Source organism: Pantherophis guttatus, chromosome 5 (assembly GCF_059756535.1).
Source record: "Pantherophis guttatus breed Tessera chromosome 5, ASM5975653v1, whole genome shotgun sequence".
NCBI classification, from domain to species: domain Eukaryota; kingdom Metazoa; phylum Chordata; class Lepidosauria; order Squamata; family Colubridae; genus Pantherophis; species Pantherophis guttatus.
In genome coordinates this window covers 28,361,370-28,378,685 of record NC_142067.1, presented here as the reverse complement: position 1 = coordinate 28,378,685, position 17,316 = coordinate 28,361,370, and the positions used below count along the sequence as shown (strand labels likewise).

The 17,316-nt window shown below is 37.6% G+C and overlaps 1 long non-coding RNA gene across 1 annotated transcript in view; it reads left to right on the top strand.

The window, feature by feature from the left end:
* The window catches only part of LOC117662270 (uncharacterized), a 57,429-nt gene extending 49,218 nt beyond the window's left edge, over positions 1 to 8,211 (top strand). Inside the window, exon 3 of the long non-coding RNA XR_015734404.1 lies at positions 6,874 to 8,211. This is a non-coding gene — a long non-coding RNA (uncharacterized LOC117662270). The remainder of the gene's footprint in view (positions 1 to 6,873) is intronic.
* Positions 8,212 to 17,316: the final 9,105 nt, after the last annotated feature.

Below are 17,316 nucleotides of genomic sequence, written 5' to 3'. Positions count from 1 at the left end.
CAGATGAATATTAATTTATAATATGAAACAAATTATTTTCATAAGTAGAATTGGAAGAACTGCAAAGGTAGAAGTAGCCCAGATTGTAGAGGGAAACCAGGGACAGTCAGCAGTAGAGGGAACCAGGATAAGTATTGAATTTTTTTCATTCCCAAACCAGGCACCCTCTCATCTGCTTTCTCCTTAGAAAGAACAAAGACCTCTAACTATTTTTTTTAAAAAAATGGATTGAAACAATCAACAAAAAAATAACTGAGCATCTAGAACAGTACTGAATCTTGATACAAAGAAACATCACAAGTATTAAAATATGCCAATACTGTAATATCAAATATAAGTATACGCTCACTGCAAGAAACAAATCACTTAATGTACAGCATGGATGTGAATATCTTGGATGCAGAATTAGCGAGAAAAAAAAGCCAAATAGTACACTACCAAACACTTCCTTTAAGCTTCTTCTAGTCAGCATGGAGGGGGACAGGAGTCTTGCCCTAAGCTTCTGTTTTGTGGAGTATCTCAAGGCTCTACCCATTCCCTGTTCCTATTCAAAGACTACATGAAGTCACTGGGTAAAGTAATGTATCAACATAGGATAGGAGATCACCAGCAATTTATATCTATGCTATAGACCGGGTGTCAGCAACCTGTGGCTCCGAAGCCGCATGCGGCTCTTTGGGCCCTCTGCTGTGGCTCCCTGATGGGTGATCCCACCACTGGCTGCCTCCCTCCTCGCCCTCTCCCCCAGTCACTCCTCACCTGGGGAAAATAAAGAGAGACAGGGAGAGAGAGAGAGACACAGAGAGAGAGGGGGAGAGAGGAGGGAGGGAGGGAGGGAGAGAGATGTCAAAAGGATTTTGTGGTTTCCAGTGTTTTTTAACAACCGGTTCTCTGCCCTAATGACTTGCTTGATAGGCATGACTAGGGGGGTCATATGACTGGTGGAAGTGAGTGACATTGAGTTGGCCACACCCACCCAGGTTTTGTGGCTCCCAGTGTTTTCTTTTCTGTGGGAAATGGGTCCAAATGGCTCTTTGAGTGTTTAAGGTTGCAGACCCCTTCTATAGGCTGACCAAGTAATGCTATCAAGGATCTTTCCCTTTACAAGAGGTTCTAAATGTCTAGATGAAATAAACAGTCTTCAAATGATTCAGAATGTAGTGGCATAGGAAGTTTTAAATGCAACAAAAGAGTAACTGCACTGAATTCCATTAGGCTCTGGAGATAGTGGCTATGATTTAGAAAGCCCTATATTGAATAACACTAGGTTACTTGTGGGATGCTTGTCTCCAATTGTTTCTGCTTATTCTATCAGATCTGACAGAGTCAGAGTGGGAATGTTTTTAGTCTCCTTTATGAGATAGTTCATCCAATATGATTCAAGAGGTGTTAGCTTTCTGTAATGGTGACTGCTTAATAAACACTGAGATCCATATTAATTCATTTATTTTGTTTATCTGTGTTATTGTTGATGTTTGTTATTAGAATATAAAGTGGCACTGGATGATGGATGGATGGATGGATGGATGGATGGATGGATGGATGGATTTCATGAACTTGTAAATACCTAACTGTTTAGGAGATCCAGGAGAAAGACATTTCCAAAGAGTTGGTGTCAAGTGAATGAATGAATGAGATTATTGTTGCTTGTGTTTAGATGAGGTATATTACATGTGTTTACCCTTAATTATCAAATTGAGTTTTGTAAACTGCTCAGAATCAACAGATTAAAGCATCATGAAAGCCTCTGAAATTAACAGGAATAAGAAAAGAAGAAAGAAAAAAAGGATGAGGAAAAGAAAAATGAAAATAAATAATAAATTAAAAAGTTATAGAGTTACAGAGTGAAAAGTTTTAGAGTTGGCCTTTGCATATTAGCTAAAGGTTGGGGTGGGGTTTTTATTTGTTATTGTTTTAACATGAATTACATCTATGCAAAATTAAAACACTACAAGAAAATTTATGATATTTATGTAGTCATTAGGGAGTAAAAAGGGGAGATATTTTAATTTATGTTTTATAAACTGTTATTAATGGGGGTGGTTCTTTTGAATGATATTTTGGAAGCAATAACTAAAAGACAACTAAGAGATCTGGTAAACAAATGAATAACAACAGGAACTTGAATTTCTATATTATATTTGTTGTACAATTTTCTTCCAAGCCCATTTCCCCGTGTCTTGGCTGATACACCTAAAGCCAAGAAAAGGGAAGAACATTGTACTAAGTTCTTCCTACGTGGTAGTAAGGTATGAAAAGCTCTGCTGGATCAGACTGAAGACTTATCAGACCTACAACCTGTCCCCTACAACCTGTAAGATGAGCTTCAAAATGAGAGCAATCACCATAACTTGCTATTCTTTCCATATGACTGATATATCTATATATAGATAAGTCAAATATCACTCACTCATCACAAAATCTCCAGAATGATGAAACCTACAAACTTGAAATTTGGCACGTATGTTCCTCTTGGCTTCTAGGTGCTCGCTAAGAAAGGATTTTTCAAAATGACCATTAGATCAGTAGTATTTCATATACAGTATTATATTCACACGTTCTGATGTTAAGGAGCTAGACGTTCTATTCCCACTCCCCACCTGAAAGGGACTCTGTTCCAACTGCCAGTTGCCTTTTATTAACATGCTCTGATGCTACCCCTTCGCTAAACCAGGCATGGGTGTAACCAGCGTGTGACTCATCTGGCCTGCGGGCTGGGACATTCTAGTCCCCCTCCCCCTCTGTTCCAAATGCCAGTTGCCTTATATTAACACACTCTGATACTACGGAGTTACACATTCTACATTAAGTTTCAGAATTTAAGTGTCAACTTATCACGCCCGATCACATAGTTCCGTAGCGAAGCATGGGCGTCTAGCTAGTAAAGGGATATTTTTCTGAAGCCAGAACAGAATCATCATAATTACTAGCCACTAAAGCTTCATCCTCAAGCCCCATTTATAGCTGTTTAATTTGGTAGCCCTTTTCACATCTTGTGGAAGAAAATTGTGTTTTTAGTATGAAGTAAGGACGTAAAAAGATATTTCCTTTTTCTCTTTGGATTCTCCCATGATTCATCTTCAGTGGACAACCTAGGGTTTCAAGTTTTATTAGAAAAATAAAAAGTAGCACTCTCCATTTTCTCTCCAACATGCATTATCTTCACTTATTTGTTTTTTAAGGGAAAAAAGCTATAACCTCAAATGAGATTGTCATAATGTGTGAAAATTAAAATTGAAGAGAAAGAAAAGCAGTAGCTTCTAACACATTAATGTTATTTAATCAGAATTGGGTGAATTTGCAGCTTCCTAAACAGAAATAAATTAATAGTGGGGAGAATTATTTTTGGAAAGGTATTTACTCCATAGACAATGTAAATGTTAGATGTCATATCTTGATTATGCTATATATAAAAAATTTAAAAAATCCTTTTGGGCAGGATGTGTCTTCCTCAGTCTTGAGTATTTTCCTTGGAAGCTTGAGGATTCTATGCAGTATCTTAACTGTTCCTAGCACTGCTGTCTTCTGGACAAAGAACTCTGACATTGTTCTTAGGATCTATTGGAGCCATTCTCCCATCTTAAGAGTCACAATCCTGAGTGCTCCTGCCACTATTCGGACCAGTTTGGCCTTTACTTTCCACATCCTTTCTAATTCAGGCACTGGTACTTCTCTAGCTTCTCATACTCTTTGTTCCTGTTGTTGCTGTCACTTAGCACTTTTAGATCTATCACCACTACTGTCTTTTAGTCCTTGTCTACTATTATGATGTCTGGTTGATTGGCAAGGATCTATGTAGATCTGAAAGTTCCACAAAATTTTAAGCCTATTATTGTTCTACACAAGATTCTCCCATCTGGAATTGGGAGATTGGGGGGGGGGGTATAGTCTATAAATTTCTTGTGCTGCTATTATCAATGCCTCAATACTATCCCTTTATACAGCTCTTTCCAGCCACTGGTAGGATTTCCCAGTATCTACCATCTCAGCTATCTGTCAATGGTGCGTACCATGCAAAGTCATGTTTTGTCATGGCACTTCCTCTACTTGATCTTCCTCCCATGTCTTCTGCTGCCTATGGCATTATCTCAATAGCTTGTCTTTGTGTGCCATCTTATTTATGTAATCATGGATGCTCTGGGTTTCACCCAGGACATAGGGGTAGGGATGTATAGGTATATTTGTGTGTATGTGTCCTTTTTTCTTTTAAACAAATTAAATGTTGCCCTTAAGTACTATAAACTGTATATGTATTTAAAGGGTGCTATAGGATAGAAGGAATTTACTTATACATTTTAAAAACAAAAAAATCTGGGCTTCTTTGGCCATTTTCCATAGGCTGAATTAACACATACATGCCCACAAATACACATACCCACAAAAAAGAGAAAGAGCTATAATATAGGAATCAGTTTCCAACACTTACTTCAGTACTACTATAACAGTTTACTTTTGTCAGTGAGTATTGATGATGTAGTGTTTACGAAGAGGATAACTCACACTTCAAACAGTTTGGGAATAAAAAATATTTCATGGTTTATATTGTATTAGGGGATAACAATTTGTCTAGGTTACACCTCTTAGCAGTTAACTATGTTGTACCTCTGAACTCAAATACAAGATTAATATTGTCTATTTCTCTTGGCCTTTTGAACATACAGCCTTTGGGTCAATTCTTCTATTTCAGTATACAACAGCTGGCTGTACTTGACTTCCTCCCAATACACTTGCAAAGACAAAATAGGACTAAATCCAGTACAAAAAGGTCTGTTACAAGTTTGCTGCCTTAGTTGCAATTCATAAAAAATTACACACAGGTGTTTTTTTGGGCGGGAGGGTTGGTTGGTTATCTTTCAACACAGTATGGCAAGGCTGTTGAACATATTGTGGAGGGAACTGGGCCATCAAGGATGTTCTTTTCAATCTTTTACATGACAGGGTTATCCTGAAAAGCCTGATACCATAAACTGACAGCAGTAGTAAGATTTACCAGGTGTTTGTGCCTGTTGAGTTCTTCCTATTTTTGAATAGTATGTCTATCTTCTCAACAAGACCAGCATTCCCTCCCTTCCTCCTTCTTTTCCATTTTTCATTTAAAAGGGGGCAAAATCTGTTATACATCTGGCCATAGTCCTTGGACACATCTATGCATTGTATTGGCAAAATTAGTGGTAGTCTTTGCTAGTGCTCTGTTGGGTTACAACATAATATACTCAAAAGTGTTCAACCATTGTTTGCTCCAGTGCAATTAACACTGGAAAATAATTGGATTTGGTCATGTCCTTTTTCAAAAACCTGGTTGAGTACTGAAGGAGGTGTTGCTCTCTCAGGGATGTGATTATCTGGCTTTTGAATGTAGCACCAGCAGTGTCTTTAGAAAGCAGTGGTAGAGTAGGTATTGTCATCTGAAAGATCCTGGTGATTTTCAGAAGCATTACCCCGGTTGATAAGATTGAGTTTTAGGGATACTTTAGGGAGTGGAATTGAAAATAACTTTGAATTGCTGCTCTCTACCGGCATCCCTGTATAATGGCTTTCCTACTTGAACTGCTGAATGCCACGGCCAGATTGTTGATGGGATATCCCAAATTTATGATATTGGGGAACTGCCACCTGCCTTTTCTGAATGTAGGGATGGAGTTGAAAGCTCTCATAGATTATTGAAGGACCTGTCTTCAGCAGTGAGTGCATATTTTGTCTCAATAATGTGGAGTTGAAGATGTTATGTGAGTTAAAGTCTTATTCATTTAGGTCCACCCCTAGAACCTAGTGGAGTCTATTTGGTACCAGAGGAAATTTAGCATTTTTCTTGAGGCTCTGATTCATGATTTAACTGAGGCCTTCAGGTTACATCAGGCTAGGACATCAATGCATTTATACATCAGTATTATTTTTTTACTGCAAAACTATAGCAGCAGAATTTTGCAAGTCTGAATATATTTCTCCCAACTTTTTTTATGAACTAGGGAGAGTTTTGTTTTCTTGCTCTGTACACAGATCCCTTTTACCAGTCTGCTTTCATGTCATCTAGGAAGAACATAAAAGCATGAGAGGTTATAATTTTCCTCTAGATATACACATGCTTCTTTTGTTCATGATTCATTTTATTGTCCACCCTGCCTTGTAGGCATGGAGTAAACTTCACATTGTAGCCGACACATGAGCCTGTCAGCAGCAGCTGCTAATGGTACTTGAATGCCCTTTAATTTCTGAGAAAATCCAATGAGTTTTTAAAGATAATAGCCATAACTTTTGCTGGACCAAGACTGGTGCATGTGGGACAAAATTATTAAATCATATCTGAAGAAGTATATCTGTAAACTTCTTCAGAGTATCTGAATTTTAAGTCTCAGGATGGTGAAATGGGTATATTTTGGCCCTACTGCACAAAGGAAGTACAAGTGTATACATTTTAATGTACCATTTGGTCAATAGCAGCCACTTTTATACTGCATTCACCAAAATATATCTTGAATTGTTGATAACATAGCTTAGGACATGCATTTTTAAGTACTGTATATAGTTAATTAAATGATTAAAAGCATTAGCATTCTATTGGTTTCTTAATCAGTGCTGGAAAAGCTCTTAAAGGCAGAGGAGAGCTTTCAATAATGCTCAGGAGGAGCAAGACAAAAATCCTGGAGTGTTGACGAGCGTGTCTCTATTTTTATCTTTGAAATATTGTACTGCCTACAGCAAACACCCTTGAAGTGCAGATGCTCAGCATTTTAAATAAGTGTTCCCATTCATGTCACCATATAAGCCAGGGGAAATGGAACAGCATACACTAAGAATTCTTATTTATTTATTTTAGAAACAGAACTATATTTTTGTATTTCAGTAGATCATGTCTCTTGAATATTTTATTTCTAGGGACCTTTCTGAGATGTACAAGTTTGTTTCTGATACCATATTATCATGGAAGGCTACTATCTTCATCTGAAGCTTGGGAATTCTTGGAGCTGTACTGATACATCTGAAGGAAGGCATCAGCCAGGAGAAGATCCCATAAAAGATTGATTCCTTCTAAGTGTGTGACCTTTTTGTAGTATATTGAACATCCTTTCATTTAGTCAGTTGAGAAAATGTAACTGTCTTAACTTGTGATTAGAACTAAAGTGAGATGAGAACTATCAGCATCACCATTTCCCCATCACTTACAGGATGAATAGGGCAAGGTTGGGATTTGGGGGTGAGGAAATGAAGAATAAGCCGAGCTAGAAATTTGAGATATGGCTTATATCAACAATTAACAGGCTGAAGCATAATTCAATTAGAATTTCAACTGGAAAAAAAATAAACCATAATAATAAAAGGGTGATTTGCGTGTTGATTAAAGAGAAAACATGCAGTCATTAGCCTATATTTAAATCTTATTAGCTGGAATGCAGAGCAGTGCCATATTATTAACCTGCTGTGAGTCTGCCTTCCTCTGGCTGCTGAACCAGTCTGGATATGCTGGAAACAGGTGCAGAGTACAGGTTACTAACATTTTATGGAAGCAGATGCTAGGGGTTTTATAATTCTCAAAACAGCACATCCCCAAAGTATTTTATAAGCCTTCTGTTTATGTTATCCCCAGTTCTGAATAGGAAACTGAACGATGGATAGGACAAACATTTCAAGAACTATTCTTTTCTTGCAATGTAAATGGCATTCCCTCCCCCCCCCCCAAAAAAACCTTGGGATTAATTCTGATTTGCTAATAGCGCTCTTGTGCAAGAGCTGTGTACTGTTGAATACATATACGTAGCCATAGGAAAACCTAAATTATAGTAGTATAAGAAGGAATAATAATAAAACTTTCAGGTCAAACAAATGATTTTTCCAACCACATACTGTAATTTGTATAACTTTGCTCTTTATACGTTCGGGAATCAAAGGCTGGTACTCAGCACAAATACAAATGCATCCATTGCAACTATTATTCAGGTATTGGCTTATGAGCTAATGCTAAGTTCTGGACTCTTTCACATCACATCCAATGTGTGTATCTTTGTTCTACAAAGAAATGGAAAAATACTGTACATGAGGAAATGCTGCCACCTCCATAGCTTTAGTTTAAATGGGGATATTTTAATAAATGAAATAAGAAAATATTACTTGAAATGAGCCCTCATTACCTGCTTTGTTACCTTTAGTTGTTTGCTATCATATATTCATTTGCTACATAGTTCTGCCAACTTCTGCCAATAAACTTCTTAAAACCAATATGAAATAATTCCAGACTTTTTCTTTTCAATCTAATGTCAATTCCATTGCTTCACTAGAGTCAAACAGATGCCCACTAAGGTGTTCCTTAAATTGTAGGAAGTGTCACATGGGAGTGCAGTCTGGGCTGTATGGCAGATGGGGTATAGCGGTGAAATATAATTTTGCAATTGTTTTTTGGGTGGCTGTGTTAGGTGTGAGACTAACACTACTATCTTGCTGCAAAATTTTCTTTTTGTGTTTCTGAACTCTGCTTAATCACTGGTTGTTGTTTTTTTAGTGTTATAGCACTCTGATTTGAGAGTGGAAGCAGGTTCAAGGAAATCCACATAAACAATTCCATCTGCATCTCAACAAATTGCAACCGTGAGTTTTCTTGCTAAAACCTCAATTCCCTCCATTCTACATGCTTTACAGGTGAAACTTTGTGATGATATTCCATGGACTGGCACTTCATTTGGGGGTCATACAATAATAATGAGCCATGTTTCATCAGCAATAATGTTGCTATGAAGAAATTAATCACATTCACTTCTATACAGTGAAAACAATTGCTGGCAAATTTCAACTCTTGAGTTTCCATCTCTGCCATCAGCATTTGAGGAACTCACCTTGCAAACATTTTCTGATGTTGAAGAATATCAATAATATGATTCATATGTAAATGTTTATTATATCCATTCTCAATCAAAGTAGCCCTCTTATGGAGTTAAATTCCCATTTTGGACTACCTGGTAAATTTTTATTTTCATTTTATTTTATTTTATTTTGATTTGATTTATATGCCGCCCTTCTCCGAAGACTCAGGGCGGCTTACAATGTGCTCAGCAATAGCCTTCATCCTTTTGTATATTTATACAAAGTCAGCTTATTGCCCCCACAAACTGGGTCCTCATTTCACCTACCTTAGAAAGGATGGAAGGCTGAGTCAACCTTGAGCCTTGGCGAGATTCGAACCCTGCAGTAATTGCAGGCAGCTGGTCTTAATAACCAGCTTAATAACAGGGTGCCTTAAACCCCTGTACTACCAAGGCTCTTATTGATATCAATCTTTCAACTGATTGCAATATTCCTCTTTCCCCTTCTTATAGTCCTCTGACTTGGGGAGGACTACCCAAGCATCTTCCAGCTTCTTTCTGTTGTAGATTTAAGATATGTTTCACTTCTTCTCATTCAACTTATATTTGTCAAAGTCATCTTCCTTACTGGAAGATGGATTATCCCACTACTAGACAGATTTGCAGTTGGCTGAACACCCTAGCCAATGCATGCTTTTAATAGGTCTATGTCCACATGGAATAAGCCAGTGGTGAAATCCAATTTTTTTTACTACCGGCTCTGTGGGCATGGCTTGGTGGGCATGGTGTGGTTTGGTGGGCGTGGCAGGGGAAGGATACTGCAAAATCTCCATTCCCACCCCACTTCAGGGGAAGGATACTGCAAAATCCCCAATCCCTCCCCACTCTTGGGGGAAGGATATTGCAAGATCTCCATTCCACCCCACTCTGGGGCCAGCCAGAGGTGGTATTTGCCGGTTCTCTGAACTACTCAAAATTTCCACTACTGGTTCTCCAAACTGCTCAAAATTTCCGCTACCAGTTCTCCAGAACCTGTCAGAACCTGCTGGATTTCACCCCTGGAATAAGCTATGCAGAGGGTTACCTCTGGATTCTGTCTTCAGCCTGGTATTCTTTTTTTTTTTATTGCAAAAGTTTCACAATTACATTTTCACCCCTTTCCCCACCACCACCACCCACCCCAAACTTCCCAACCTCCCTAACCCTCCCTAACCCTCCCCTCCCCCCAGACTTCCACACAATATACTCATATCAGGTAAAAAAAAACCCTTAGTATAAAACTTGTATAAAACTTGAACCCCTCCCTCCCCCTTATAATTTTTCTTTTTATCTTCATTACATTAAAATATTTCTAATACATTATTTTCAAATAAAAGCTATTTGATACTTCCTAGTTTGATATTTGTTCTGAACATATTCTATCCACTTTTTCCATTCCCATTCATAAGTCTCTTGTGAACAATCTTTTAAGTATGCTGAAATCTTCGCCATCTCTGCAAAACTGGCCATCTTCAAAGTCCATTCCTCAATAGTGGGCAAAGCTTCGTTTTTCCAGTATTTACCTATCAACAATCTTGCTGCTGTTATCATATACAATATCAATTTTGTTTCACCCAATGTAAAACCCTTAACTATACCCAATAAAAACAATTGTGGAGAGAATTGAATTTTTTTCTTCAGAACATTCTGCATGACCCACCAAATTTTTATCCAAAAAGCCTTAACTTTCCTACAGGTCCACCAAACATGATAATATGTAGCATCCAAGCATTCACATCTCCAACATTTTGGCTGAACATTAGGGTACATACATGACAACTTTTTGGGGTCTAAGTGCCATCTATAAAACATTTTATAGAAATTTTCCCTCAAATTCTGCGACTGTGTAAATTTAACGTTCTGAACCCAAATTTTTTCCCATGTTTCCAACATCACTGGTTCTTCAAAATTTTGTGCCCACTTAATCATACAATCTTTAACTAATTCGGTTTCTGAATCCCTTTCTAACAAAACATTATAAAGCCTTTTAATATGCATTGGACCTTTCTCTTTTATATGTCTAACCAATTCTTCCTCATGCAACATAATACCAGTTTTTTGGTCCTCTTTCCATCTCAATTGCAATTGATTATATTGTAGCCAGGTTAAATTAATCCCTTCAGCCAACAGTATCTGTAGTGTCTTCAGCTGCCATCTGCCCGCATCTGTAAAAAGAACCTCTTTATATAAAAACCCCCCGAGTGACATTATATTTGTATTCCACAAAGTATGACCAAGATCCAGCCATAGCGGTATTTTATAATCCCATTTAAATCGGTGCTTCTTCCAAACTCTCATCAAAGAGTCTCTAAGTATATGGCTTTTAAATACTTTGTCGACTTTGTTGTCATAAAATAAGTAGGCATGCCATCCAAATTCAAGATCAAAACTTTCTACATTCAATATTCCAGTCTTTTTCCTTCCAAACCAATCACTTGTTAGAGTCAAAGCTGCTGCATCATAATATAGCTGTAGGTTTGGAAGTTTAAGACCTCCCCTTTCTGGAACATCTTGCATAATTTTCAATTTCACTCTCGGCTTTTTCTCGTTCCAGACAAACTTATTCACTCCAGTTTGCCACACTTTCAATTGTTTATCACTTTTAAGCACCGGAATCATTTGAAACAAAAAAAGAAATCTTGGCAAAATGTTCATCTTAACTGCTGCTATTCTTCCAAGTAGAGACAGTTGCAGTTTTTTCCAAGTCTCCATATCTTTCTGCACCTCTCGCCACAACACCTCATAATTATTTTGAAACAATTTCGTATTTGATTCTGCAACCTGGACTCCTAGATATTTTACCCTTGGTACAACCTCAAAACCTGTCCTCCTTTCAAGCTCGTGTTTACGATCTTGTGTCATGTTTTTAACTATCATCTTAGTCTTTTTGTGATTCAGTCTAAAACCTGAAACTTTACCATAGTCTTGTATAATGTCCTTCATCAGGATTATTGATTCCATTGGCTGTGTTAGGGTAACAACTAGATCGTCTGCAAATGCCTTTATTCTGTAATCCTCTTGCCTTATCATTATACCTTTCAAGATATTAGAGTCCCGTATTGTATTTAACAAGACTTCTAGTGTTAAAATAAATAAAAGTGGGGACAGTGGACATCCCTTGTTCCTTTTTCAATTTTAAACTCTGTTGTCAAACTTCCGTTAATAATAATCTGTGCCTTTTGCTCTTGATAAATTGCTGAAATCGCCTGTATAAATTGATCCCCAAAATTCATCTTTTTTAAAGTCTTTAGTAGAAAATTCCAATCCACTCTATCAAAGGCCTTCTCTGCATCCAAGAAAACCAGCACTGCAGGGATCTGTTTATTCTTCTCAAGATATTCCAATAGATCTATTACTTGCCTTACATTGTCCTTCATGTATCTACCCTCGATAAATCCCGCTTGATCATCATGAATCACCTTTTGAATTACTGGCATCAACCTGTTGGCTAATACTTTCGCATAAATTTTATAGTTAGAATTCAAAAGAGATATTGGTCTATAATTCTCCGGTTTTTTAGGACCGGCTTGCTCTTTTGGTATCAAAGATATGTAAGCTGTTGTCCATGATGGGGGTATTTTACCCCCTTGTTGAATATTACAAAATAGATCTCTGAGTTGTTCCACCATTTCGACTTGCAAAGTTTTATAATAGACTGCAGTCAAGCCATCCGTACCAGGAGCTTTAGCTGTTTTTAATTGTTTAATTGCTACTATTATCTCCTCCTCTGTTATAGGATAATTCATTCTTTCCTTTTGTTGGTCAGTAATTTTTGTAACTCTTTTATCATCTAGGTATTTTTCTGTAAGTCCATTCTGCACATCCTCTTTAGCATATAATTTAGTGTAATAATCCACAAAAGCTTCTTTAATTAATTTTTGTTGAAAAATTTCTTTCCCTCCAATATCAATACTATCAATAGTCCGTATACTCTGTTTTTTCCTCAATGTATAGGCCAACCATCTGCCCGGTTTATTAGCGTTACAAAATGTATTATGCTTCGCATATTGTAAGTTTGTTGCAACTTGTTCCGCCATAAGCATTTGAAATTGGTCTTTCAAAAGTTTTATAGCACCACATATTCTTTCATCTGTTGGATTTTTAATAAGTAACTGTTCTTTATTCTTTATTTCTGCTTCCAATTCAGATCTTTTCTTTTGTCGAATCAGTCTATGTTTAGAGTTCATATAGATAAGCACCCCTCTCATATAAGCTTTGCTTGCATCCCACACAATTTCTATTGGGGTGCCTTTATTCAAATTTATTTCAAAAAATTCTTTCAAGTGCTTTTTAAGTTCTGTTATATTTTTTTCATATCTGAACAAGTTCTCATTTAATCTCCAAGAGCGTCTCTCAGTCTTGCCTATCTCAATTTCTATCCATACTGGGCTATGGTCAGTCAAAGTTCTTGGAAAAATCTTTGTTCTTTTTGTCTTAATGAGTAAATCATCTGACAACAAAATGAAATCAATCCTAGAGAAGGATCTATGTCTGTCTGAAAAGAAAGTATAGTCCAATTCTTTTGGATTGTGTATTCTCCAAATATCTTTTAATTCCAAATCTTCTTTCATATCAAAAAAGGTCTGTGGTAACCTGATCCTAGACTTCGCCAAACTCTTTTTATCTAATTTGGAGTCAATTACTCCATTCCAGTCTCCCATGATTAAAATAGATCTATAGTCCCATTGCAGTATTTTAGTATGTAACATTTTGTAGAAGTGATCCTGTTGTTGATTGGGAGCATAAATTCCAATCAGAAGAATTTGGCCGTTTGTTGTAAATAATTCAATTGCTACAAACCTACCATCTTCATCTGCTTCTATAACTTTAGCCGAAAATTTTTTATTTACATAAATAACCACACCATTCTTTTTTTGCAAAGTTGAAGATATAAAATGCGTTCCTAATTTGGAGTTTATCAAATATTTTTGATCTTGAACTGTAATATGCGTTTCTTGTAGACAAATTATATCATTATTAAATTGTTTCAAATATGCAAATAATTTCTTCCTTTTCTGTGCTGAATTCAACCCATTCACATTCCAAGATAAACACTTAATCGTCATCTTTATCTTTCTGGAGCAAAGAGCAGAATAACCGAATGTCTTCCAGAATCTTCGGTCTTGCTCCCCCCATGGCTCCAGTCTCTTGTGTAGTACTCTTAGCTCCCTTTTTATCTTGTCTTTCCTGTTGTTGCTTTTCTTTAAGTTGCTTAGACTTAGCTCGAGTTATACGCTGATCCTTAAATTCAAGGACCCTGAACCGGGTCCAAAATTGGAGAAGATTCCAGCAAAGGCTCATCCAGAAAACTTCCTTCAGCGCCCTGCGTTTCCTCTGGTTCCTGCTTAGACTGTTCTTGAGATTCTTGTTGAAGTTGCTTCTTATCACTCTCCTTAGTCTCCAGAACTGTGGATGTACGCGGAGATGGTGTTCTTTCTTTAAAAATAGTAGTGTAAAAATGCTCCGCCTTCTCCACAGTGTTCAAGCGATGTCTTTCTCCCTTGTATCTCAAAATTATACCAGTTGGGGCATCCCACCGAAATGGTATCTGTTGGTTTTGCAATTCTTTAACAAGAAAGCCAAAGTCCTTTCTGGTTTTCAACATTTTAGGTGGTAACTCTTTATAGACTCCAATTTGTGAACCCCCCACTTGTACAGAAGTATGAAAGGATTTTTGCAGGATGTCATTCCTTATTGCTCTATCTGTAAAATATATGACCACATCTCTAGGCAATTGTCTTTGTCTGGCCACCCAAGAATTCACTCTGTAAATTTTATCTATTTTGTAAAAAACCACATCAGGATTAATTTTTAAAATCACAGCCAAAGCCTCAGAGCAGACCTGTCTCAAATCCTGTCTGTCATCTTCTCGAATTCCTCGAAGCCGTATAGCGAATTCCATTGCCCTGAATTGCATCATAACAATTTCGTTCTCGACTCTCTGCATTTTATCATCAACATCAGAAATTTTATAGTCATTATCTTTCATCTTAACATTAACTTCTGATTTAAATTCTTCCACTTTAGAATCAACTTTGATAATAAATTCTGCCAGGCCAGACGCAACTTCTGATATTTTTTTGGTCACCTTATTTTGATTCTGTTTCACCATATCTTTAACTTCATTAATTTCCTGCATAATTTCCTGATGAGACTTTTGAAGTTTGTCATCTATTTCCTGTTGGGATTTTTGAAATTTATCATCCAAAATTTTAGAAATAAATTCTTTTAAATCTCCCACATCAAAATCTTTTTTCTGAGTCTGTAGCTGTTGAGCAGGGGGAAGCTGCGTTTCATGTTTATGTGTGGGGGATCCCCCCCCTGTTGCCTTCCCTTCCTGCTTCTTTGAAGCCATCCTGCCACGTAGGCTAGTTTTTCTGAAGAGGGAAGTTCCTTTTCCTTTCCCACCTCCACAGAGACTTCTAAAAAAGTCCCCCAGATTTAGTCAAATAAGAACTGAAGTAAAGCAAAGTCAAGTATTAAAAAGGGAGAAATTTTTCACTTATTTCTCTTATTACAAACGAGGCAACTTTGTAGCAACTTGGAAACTTTGTAACAAAGCAAGATGACTTCACCAATCCACACTCGCTGGCTCGTTAACTCTAAGGCTGAGCGCCATGTTTTTTCAAGTCACTTTCACTCATTCGCATTTTTCTCAGGTTAAAGAGTCAACAAAGCGCTAATACTTGCGTTTCCGAGTTTCAGGGTTCAAGTAGATTTTTGCTGCTTATTAAGGCTGGTTCCTTTCACTTTAATGTTTCCTGCAGCCGGCTTGTTCCGCAAGAGCAGAATCGTCCCACACCGCCCGGAGTTTCAGCAGGTTGGGAGGGAGCCGCGCCTGTTCCCTCCCCAGAAACAATTCCCTGGGGGGTTACAGGGGCTCGACCTGTGCCCTGCGATCTCTTCTTCAGCAATCCTGAGGATTTTGAAGTTTTCGAACCGCTTCTGGGTCGCGAAGAGGCTCTACAGGCGGCGGGGCTGGCGGAGCTTCAAAAAGCACCGCCGTCGCCGAAAACAAGGAAACCGGAAGTCCCCCCTGGTATTCTTTAACATCTTCATAAATGACTTAGATGAGGGAATAAAAAAGATGCTGTAAAATTTGCAGATAATGACTATTACGCCAGAAGACAGATTCAAAAGGATCTTAGCAGATTTGAACATTGGGCCTTATTGAACCAAATGTATTTATTTAAATAATTTATATGATCACTCTTCTCACAAGTGTAATTCTGGGCAGCATTCAGAGGTTAAAACAAAACCCACAACGTAGAACCCATGCTGTCCAAGGTCAAAGCAATAAACTCCAATTATAAAAAGAAAATGCTTCAAGAGCAGCCAAGCTCATCTTGCCTCCTGACCCAAATGTCTGGGAAAACAGCCAGGTCTTCAGAACTTTGTGAAAAGCTAACAGGGTTAGGACTATCCAGGAATCTTTTTTCATAAAATAGCACTGCCACCAAGAAGGCACAGTGTTGGATCCAACAAATTGACACTGATGGAAGGAAATGTACTTATAAGCCTATTGGGGGCTAGTGCAATTCATAAAGCAGTGGTATTGTAAGAGCATAATACAATGCTCCCATGCCACTACACTCTGGACAGTTACAACTTCCAAATGCTCTTCAAGAGTGGTCCCATGCAGAACACATTACAATAATCCAAATAAGGAGTGATAACACATGGCTTACCATGTGCAAAGAATGGGCAAAATTGGTACATAAGATGAACCTATACAAATGTTGTTTAGTGGCAAGAAATTCTGCATTTGAGAAGAAAAATAAGATGCACATGTACAAGATAGGTGGTATCTGGCTTAATAGTAGTATTTGCAAGAAGAATCTGAGAGTTTTGGTAAACCACAGATTATGGATGAGTCAACAATGTATTACAGCTGCCAAAAGAACCAATGCAATTTTGGGCTGCATCACCAGAGGTATAGTGACAAGATCACAGGACATGATAGTACTATTCTGTGCTGGTCTGGTCAGTCCACACAATGTCCAGTTCTGGTTTTCACATGGCACAAAAATTCTGAGGAATTGGAAAGATTACAGAATGATTAGGATAATAAGGGACTTGGCGGTTAAATTCTACAAAGAGTGGTTTAAAGGAAATTTGTATGTTTAGCCTAAAGTAGAGAAGTGAAGATGTGGTATCAGTCTTCCAATACATGAAGGGATGTCATAGGGCATAGGACTTTGCTTTATACTCTATTGCATCAGGCAATTAAAAAAAAAATCACAATGGGTGGAAGCTTAACAGGGTGATAGCTAAACTTAAAATCAGGGGGAAATTTCCTGACTGTGAGATAATTAAGCAGTGGAATAGCTTGTCCCCTAGGGATTGGTTCTCTATTACTGGAGGTTTCAAGAAAAACAAAACGAATAGCTATTTTATGGATGGTATGAGACTTCCTAGACTGGGCAGGAGGTTGGATTAGATGACTTCCAAGGACATTCCAAATTCTATAATTCTACAATTTTGTGAT